The 8,331-nt window shown below is 61.2% G+C and overlaps 1 long non-coding RNA gene across 1 annotated transcript; it reads right to left on the bottom strand.

Annotated features, from left to right (window-relative positions):
* Positions 1–4,495: 4,495 nt before the first annotated feature.
* Positions 4,496–7,425, bottom strand: LOC144233810 (uncharacterized). Its single transcript, XR_013335765.1, has 3 exons — positions 7,025–7,425; positions 5,255–5,372; positions 4,496–4,906 (listed from the first exon to the last, which is right to left on the bottom strand). It is a non-coding gene; the product is annotated as an uncharacterized LOC144233810 (long non-coding RNA).
* Between the last annotated feature and the right edge of the window lie 906 nt (positions 7,426–8,331).

Raw genomic sequence — 8,331 nt, 5'->3', positions numbered from 1 at the left:
GGGAACGCCCCACGGCCCCTCTGGAGTGGAGAGCTGGGGAGAAGCAGGGGGCTCCGTGGCAGCCAGCCCCGGGGAGGCCGGGGCTCCTGCCAGGCCTGCTGAGGCGTCCCCGCGGCGCGGGTGGGGGCAGGGCGGCCAGGCGGGCTGCCGCTCCCCCTCCCCGGCTGCCTGGGCCTCCATGCGTCCGTCACCACGCCTGCCCCAGCGCTGAGCTCACACTCGGCGAGGAGGGAGGAGTTAGGTTCTGCGGCTCCAGGCCCCACCCCCACGCCTGGTCTGGGAAGGAGACAGACCCCACACGTCTGAGATGGCGGCCCCCCAGCTGTCACCTCCTCCGAGGGGCCTTCCGGGACCCCCCCAGGGAAAGCACATCCCCGTTCTCTCTAGCTCATCTAATTCCCTTTAAAGCCCATCTCACAGCCTACACTTATCTTGCTTAATTACTTGTTTACTTGTTTACGGTCTGTCCCCTGCGGCAGAATGAAGGGGACTTTGTGTGCTACTGTGTCCCCAGGATCCGGATGGCCAGTACGTGCTCAATTAACGTCTGACGATGAATGAGTGCTGCGGACCCGGTCATTCTCCTTCAGGACGACCACGGGAAAGGGGGCTGAGAGCTGGGACGGCAGCCCCCTGCCCGCCCCCCGTTCCCGCCCCGTCTTAGAGCATCCGGCAGCCGAGGATTTTCTAAATAAAAGAGGAGGCATCCCTTTAGCAAAGCGAACGACCGCCCTCGATGTATTTGGGGCTCTTTCCTCGTAGCTTTGCTCACACGGGCCCGTCTATCAACGGCAGCAGGGACGGTGAGGGAGTCTAGAAAGCAGCACAGAAATCTGCAAGGCCCCGCGGTTTCGGAACCCCGGGGGCCCTTCGGGGCGTAGCTGGCTTACTCTGACCCGGTGCATGCGCCACCCAGGGGTGCCGAGCCAGGGCCCCAGCGGCCCCCTCCCGTAGGGGATTTATAACATCCGTCCACGCCCCGCGCTGCGGGCGGACACCTCCAAGTGCTCCCAGAACAGCGGCTCCTCTTCAGCGGGCTGAGCCTTCCCCGCTGCCATCTTCTTCGCGTTACTGATTTAAACAACACCTTGCTTTGTCCCGGGGGGAGGGAGACTGCAACCGGCTTGACCGACTCCACTGGTGTGGAATTAACGGTCGCAGGGCCGTGTGATGTCTGATTCGGCGTTTGAACAAATCTAGAAGGAGAGCGTGGGCGTCCCTGAACGTGCTCAACAACCGCCCCCAACATGTGTGATGCCTACTACGTGTCAGGCGCCGGCTGCGAATCCCAAAGAGGCAGGGCCCCGACCTTCCGGAAGCCTGGGGGTAAGGGGACAGCGGGCAAACCGGTCGCTGGTGCCAGCCCTGCCCCCACAGGGTTCACACAGTCCTGACGGCAGCTCCACGGGGCGGGCTGGCATCCCGGTTTGTCTCGGAGGCCCTGAGGCCCAGAGAGGCTGAGTAATTTGTCCAAAGACACACAATGTAAGGGACGGAGCTGACACTCATGTTCTTTCCATGCTACGGTGGTTCCCAGATCGACGGGAATGCAAATTCCCACACGCGGCGACTGTGACGCCGGCCGCGGCTCGGTGTCTGGCGCCAGCCAGGGCGCGGAGGCGGCCGTCAGTCCAGCACGGGAGCCACTGTCGGAGGGTCGGGACTGACTGCCAGCTGCGGGGATGGCCGCTTAGGGAAGGCTTCCTGGAGGAGGTGATGCCCGTCTTGGGATTTGTGGCATGGACGGGAATGCCCTGGGCGGCCCGGCAAGGGAAGGGCACCCCAGGTACAGGGAACAGCATAGGCAAAGGCTCGGCTAGCTTGGGAAAGCACAATCGTAGTTCTGTGTCTATGCGGGGTGTGAAGGGCGGGGGTGGGTGAGCTGTGAGGAACGAGGCCACAGGGTGATGGGGGCAGAACCCTGCTGGCAGAACTGGCCTGAATCGGGGCGCCTGGCGGCTCCGTCAGTTGAACATCCGACTTGAGCGCAGGTCGTGATCACACTGTTCACGGGTTCGAGCCCCGCGTCGGGCTCTGTGCTGACGGCTCAGAGCCTGGAGCCTGCGTCTCCCTCTCTCTCTGCTCCTCCCCCACTCACTCGTGCGCGCTCTCTCTCTCTCTCTCTCTCTCAAAAATAAGCATTTAGAAATATTTTTTAAAAGAGCAGAAAAAAATCAGTTCATTAAAAAAATAAAATAAGAGGAAGGATAAATCCCCAGGTGGGTTCCCAGTGGCTGCACAGCACCTGTATTCCGATTCCCTAACACTGTTCTTTGTATCAGGGAGCGTGTATCTGCTCCACCAACAAAAAGTCCCAGTCTCATGGAGAATAAATTCAATTTTTCCATAAAAACCCATCACCAACACCGAAACACCATGATAAAATCCTGCCTGGGTCCTGCTCTGTGCTAGTTTAACACCGGGATGAGTCAAGTACAGAGAATCCATGTTCCAGACGGATCCTCTTGACACCCCGATGGGGAGTCGGGTACAAGGTCTCTTGTGGGTGAAACAGGGAAGGTGCTGAATGCTGCGTTCGGGTGAACAAGGAAGGGAGAGGAGTAAACACACGCGCTGACGGGAGCGTCCGATCTCAGCCTCTGGACAGCGTTCCCTCGGGGGAGCGTCGCAGGGCGGGGAGGGAAGTAGCTCACTGCTCATCATGTGCCTTTCGTATCTGTAACTGTTGAGCCATGTGACTACAACTTCCTAGAAAATAGTAAGATACAATTCAGCCCTTTTTTGAGTGATAAAGAGGCGTTAAAGAACTTTTCGGAAGGGCTGGAGGAGCACCCACAGGGGGACAGCAGTCTTCCGGGTCCCGGGATTATTTTCCTTGTCACTGAAGTCGAGCCTGTGCATCGCCGGGAATCATTTCACGTGGCTCGGGTGTCGGGGACCTGAGAATACACTTTCTTTTTGCAGCAAGAACTACCTGTAAGCGTGTAGTGACTTTACTGCCACAGAAGGCTGGGGAGGGACCGTGGGGNAACCGACTGAGCCCCCCAGGCGCCCCAAGACTTGGCCACCATCCTACTGTGCACCTCTTGCCTTGTGAAGAGCGAAGGCCGGGCCTCGGCTCCCTGGTTTGGGGTCCTGTGGTCCCTTCTCGAGCCCACCAGGGAGCGAGACACAGAGAGGGTCACCCGTATGCCCTGAGGCCGCGTGGCAGCTAGTGGCAGAGCTGGGATTTGAACCAGAGCCTAGGAGCCTCCGAGCCAAGGGGGCCTGGGGCGGGTAAGGGAAGGCGACCCCAGGAAATAAGAGGAAACCTTAAGACCCAGGCTGGGCACCCCAGGCCCCCGGAGTGGGGTCACAGCGAGCACCCCTTACGCACACGGCCCACGGACCACTCTGGTCTCTCTGCCTCGCGATTTCTGTAAGTGAGTATAATTTATGTGTTAATAGCAAAGATATCAAGGTTTGGATCCCCGGGAGTGTTAGAGACGCAGTTTGTAATCACAGGCACACAGCCGTTTGTTCAGCGTGTCGCTGCGCCCGCGCAATCGTCACCTGGTCAAGGGGAACCCGCCGTGCCCGGCGTGGGAGGCCAGGAGCCGGGACACGGGGCTTGGACCCCGGTTGTCTTCCTCGAGGCCATTTCTTCCCCCGAGAGCCCTCCTGTTCCCTCCCCGCGGCCTTTGAGGGCTTGGCCCTGCCTGCGGGCACCAAGTACAGATCAGTGGGCACCTCCCTCTTGGGGGCACCCCTCGTGGATCCTGCCTCCCGCCCTCGGGAGGGGCCCTGCAGGTGGTGCAGACCGCGGGCGAGCCACCCAGGGGAGGCGCAGGGGAGGTGCGGCTGGCGCGGGGCTCGGTCCCAGCCAGGCTGGTCCCTCCGCTGGGGGGCTGGCGCCACCTCTCGCCCTTCCGGAGAACTGCAGCCGCCCCGCCCGGGACACAGCGGGGGACGGGCGGTGCTGCCCAGACTTGGAGCCGGTGTAGACCCGGGAGTGAGCCAGCCTCTGGGCCCCACTCTAGGCTTCCTCACTCAGACCCCTTCCATTCTGCCTGAACACCCGAGGGCTCCTCCCCCCCACCTCTCCCTGCACAGAGGGAGGCGGCCGGGTCAGGAAGCAGGGAGGACTCAAACCCAGCTTCACTGACACTTCAGCCTGACAGCGTATCACTGCTTCAACCCCGGGCCCCTTACTGCTTCAGAAATAAGTGCCAAACTCCTCGCCATGCCCCGCGGATTCAGCCTCTGCCCCCCGCACCCCCCTAACCCAGCAAGTTGGCTCCTGCCCCTGGGCCTTTGCAAATGCTAGTCCCTCTGTCCAGCACGTGTCTCTCTTTTCACCCACTTAACCCCGACTCCACCTTCACGCCTCAGCCCCTTCGGGGAGGCCTTGCTTGACCTCCTTACAGGCCCACTGAGGGGTTCCTCTGAGCACCCGGTTGCTGCTGTTCCCGGAAGCATTTCCCTCTCTTGTGCTGGACAGCTACGTGAGGATAAGGACCGTGTCCGCTCGACTCCCCATCGAGGTCAGCTCAGCGCGGCGCCCGGCACCTACCAGGTGCTTAAGACATATTTGTGGACGAAATTAGTTATGCCCAGTTCATGTGAGTCCCTTCATCAATACAGCATTGTTTACTCAAGGGTCCAGACACAGGTAAAGGTCCCTTCGCACTCGAGTTCTGGGGAGGGGGTACTAACAGACGATGAAGCGGAGGGTCGGTGCACAGACGTCCCGGCCAGGAGTCCACGGCCAGGAAAACCTAGCGCGGAGATGTGGGCCCAGGTCTGCTTTGACCTAAGCCATTCTGTGGCCCCTGAGGCCACGCAGACGGCGCCGTTCCCTCGGCATTCACTCGGCTGGGTCTGCTCAAGCTGTTTACACAGACGGAGGAGAATGTTCGGAGTTCCCTTGGCCCTCAAGTTACCAACAGAGTCCTGGGGAGAGATTCTGAAAGAGTAAGCACAGGAAGGCTGCCTAAGCGGGGAGGAGAGCCCATACCCAGGCATCCCTCCTGCGCCACTGAGCGTGCTCAAGGCTGGTCACCACAGCAGGGCTCCTGGGTGTGAATCCGTAAAAGGCGCCCTCTGGTGGACACGGCCTCGGAGGCCCAGGCTTGGAAAGCCAGCATTTCTTTCCTTGACAACTGCTCTTACATAGTGCACAACCTGAACATCCGTACACTTGACGTGCCTGGAGCTCCGCCCCCCTGGGTGGGGTCCCTGCTACTCTCCTGACGCTGACACGGATCTTGCTCTTCCTTCAAGGGGGCAGGGAGCCCTTCCAGTAGGGACTTACAATCGTGCATGCGGGACGTGTGGCCACACGCAGCCACCTGCTGCCTTCCTTCCTGAGACCCTGGGAGACAGAACGCCCTCTGGGAGATCTACGCGGCAGAGATAAGACACCGGCAGGCCTGGAAATCACAAGGCCCACGGAGAAAATATCAGGAAAACCTAGCACCGACTTAAGCTGCCTCACGGAAAACCATCAAAGCTTAACAGGAGGGCAGTGAAAACCGCAGCCCACAGCACGGCCTTTAGCCCAGGAGGAAAGGGCGACATGCGGCCTGCTTGGCTCTTTAGGGCACAGACCCCGGGCCCTCTCAGGGACATGCTGCGTGTCCTGGGCTTCTGCACCGAGCCAGGAGCCCAGAGGAGGCCAGGGCTGGCTCAAGGTCACCCCACGGCCAGCTGGCAGCCCGGCTGGGCCCACGCCAGGTCTCCNCCCAACTCGGGCCCTCGCGGGGCACAGAGGGGCCGTTCTTCGCAGATCAACAATCCCCCTGTTCGCCCCGTGCCAGGCTACAGCCTCCCTCGAGTCCTGCTGACGAGGAAAATCTGGTGCCAGCGTCCACAAATATGTGTGCCTTCTGCAGGGAGCGGCAGCCGGGCCCTCTGGCCGAGGGGGAGAATTTAAAGGCCCAGAGAGAAGCCACGGGGTAGGGACAGAGCAAGCCGCTGGGTGTTTTCTTTAAAGTGTGGTGCGGGGAATAAACACACTCTCACACACACACACACACACACACATCTCCGGAATATTTCTGACCAGATGCCACAAAAATGCCTTCCACGTTTGCCCTGAGCGGGAGGTGGGGGCCTGTGCAGTTTTTGCTGCATCTTCTTATAACGGCGAACGTTTTTACCACGTGGCTGCTTTCCTAAGCAAAGAGTAAACTCCTAGAAATAAACCAAAAGTAAGAGGCCCAGAAAGAAAACAGGGAGCTCCGAGTTTCAGAGGACGGAGGGAGCTCAGGCGCTGGCCTTCCCTGTAAACACGAAGGCTGCGCTCGGCCGTGCTTGCCCGCCCATTCGCGCACTGTCGCACGTCAGCCTCAGAGCGACCGGACGAAGTGCCCTTACTATGCCGTCACCCCCACGACACAAACCACCGTCAAGTCCTGGCCTCGTTCGAGGCTGGCTCTTGCTCCTCAACTTCCTCCCAGGGACCCAAGGTTCCCAGAGAGCCCCGGGGAGGAGGGACACTGCTCCCGAGGGAATGTGCCCTGTCAGGCAACCCGGGCGGGCGGGGGTGGGGGGGTCCACAGGCAGCGGGGCCCCGCAGGCAGGCTGCCCAGACGCTCTCAGCCCAGGCCCCTGCTGAACCACAGCGCCTGCCTGGGCCTCAGTTTCCTTGTCTGTTAAATGGGTGACTCTCCCCTGGTTTGCCTGGTAGGAGTAAAGATTCCTCCCACTCGGAGGGGAGGTGCCTGGCGCCCAGGAGGTGCTCAGTCCACACCCACTTCCCCCTCCCCTGCCCTGGTAGCTCCGAGAGCAGCACAGCTGGGTCCGCAGGCCCACTGCTCTGGGATGTGGGGGGCCGCCTGCAGGTTGGCAGTGACCCCGTCTGTCTGGGGGGCACGCCCCGGGCGCTGGAGGGGACGCAGGGCCCCGCGGCAGACGGGTGGGTCGGGGGCCTGAGCCTGGCGGGTCCCTGGGGCAGCTGTGGGCCCCACCTCCGACCTCCGCTGCCTCCAAGGGGCTTAGGAGGAGACGTTCATTTTCTAGACGCAGGTCCCCGGAGGTGGGCGGGGAAGACCCAGCCAGGGGTCACCTGGCCCGCCCTTACCTTGGTCCGGTGCTCTGGGTGGGGGTCTCCTGCGGCACAGAGCGTAGCCTCGCGGGCCCCTGGGCCCCGTGGATGGGCTCCCTCAGCCCTTCCCCAGCCTATGCAGCGGCCGGCGTGGGTCCTAAGCCCTCGGCCCCTGCTTAATCCGCCAGAGCCCGCGTCAGCGCCAGCGGGCCACGTGACAGCCTCAGCCCCACGGACCTGTTTGGCAGGAGTGGCAGCTGGCCCCGCGGGGGAGGTGGGGGAGGGTGCCCGCGCCCTGCCCTCGGGGGCCGACCCTGATCACCACAGTCATGCTCGTCCTGTCCGGAGCCCGGGTCCTGGGCCCCTGCCCGTCACCCCGGAAAGGAACGGCTACGTGCAGCGCCCGGGAGGGCAGGCGGGGAAGAGGGCTCAGCAAATGGTGCTGGGCGACGGCGTGTGTGCGTGCGTGCGTGCGTGCGCACACTCGGAGTGGGATCCTTATCTCACGCCGCATGAGAACCGATTCTAGGTAAAGATCTGCTGTAAAACAGCCCGAAGAACGTTCATGGCCACAGAGTGGGCAAGGACTTCTTCAAACGCTCATGAAGTTAGAGAGAATTCTGCGACTTCTACTAAGAAGTCTGCAACGGGGGCGCCGGGGGGGCTCGGTTGGTTCAAAGTCCGACTCTTGATTTCGGCTCAGGTCATGATGTCACGGTTTGTGAGTTCGAGCCTCGAGTCGGGCTGTGCGCTGACAGCGGGGAGCCGGCTTGGGATTCTCCCCTTCTCTCTCTGCCCCTCCCCTGCTCGCACGCTCTCTCTCTCAAAATAAAAAAAATAAACTTAAAAAAAGAAAAAGAACTCTGAAGTGAAGATGTTCACCCAAAGACCCCAGAAAAAGTAAAAAAAGGCAAGACAGTTACAGCGTACATAAATGGTCAAGGATTCAAGTCTCAGATGCCTGTAGAATCCCCGCAATCAACAAGAGAATAAAAAGCCCAAGATGCGCAAAGCCCTTCACCAAAGACATCCAAATGGCCAATCCACACACAGAAATGGCTGCGCTCATCGGCAACGAGGGAAATGCCAGCCAGCTGCGCAGCGAGGCACCGTCACACACCCGCCAGCTGAGCCGCCACGGCAGAGGCTGATGACAGAAGGTGCCGGAGAGGGGGCGCGGTGGGGGGGATCGACCACATGGCGGACTTGACGGCCCACGAGAAGGGCACGCCGTGCACACCAGGGCACAGACAGGCTCGAGGACAAGAGCCCCAAACTAAGAACCACCCGCGTGCCCATCGCCGTAGCCTGGTGAGGCGAGGGGACACAGTGACGAGGACAAA

The sequence above is a fragment of the Crocuta crocuta genome, unplaced genomic scaffold, assembly GCF_008692635.1.
Source record: "Crocuta crocuta isolate KB4526 unplaced genomic scaffold, BGI_CrCroc_1.0 scaffold296, whole genome shotgun sequence".
NCBI lineage: Eukaryota > Metazoa > Chordata > Mammalia > Carnivora > Hyaenidae > Crocuta > Crocuta crocuta.
This window is presented reverse-complemented; position numbering and strand designations above follow the sequence as displayed.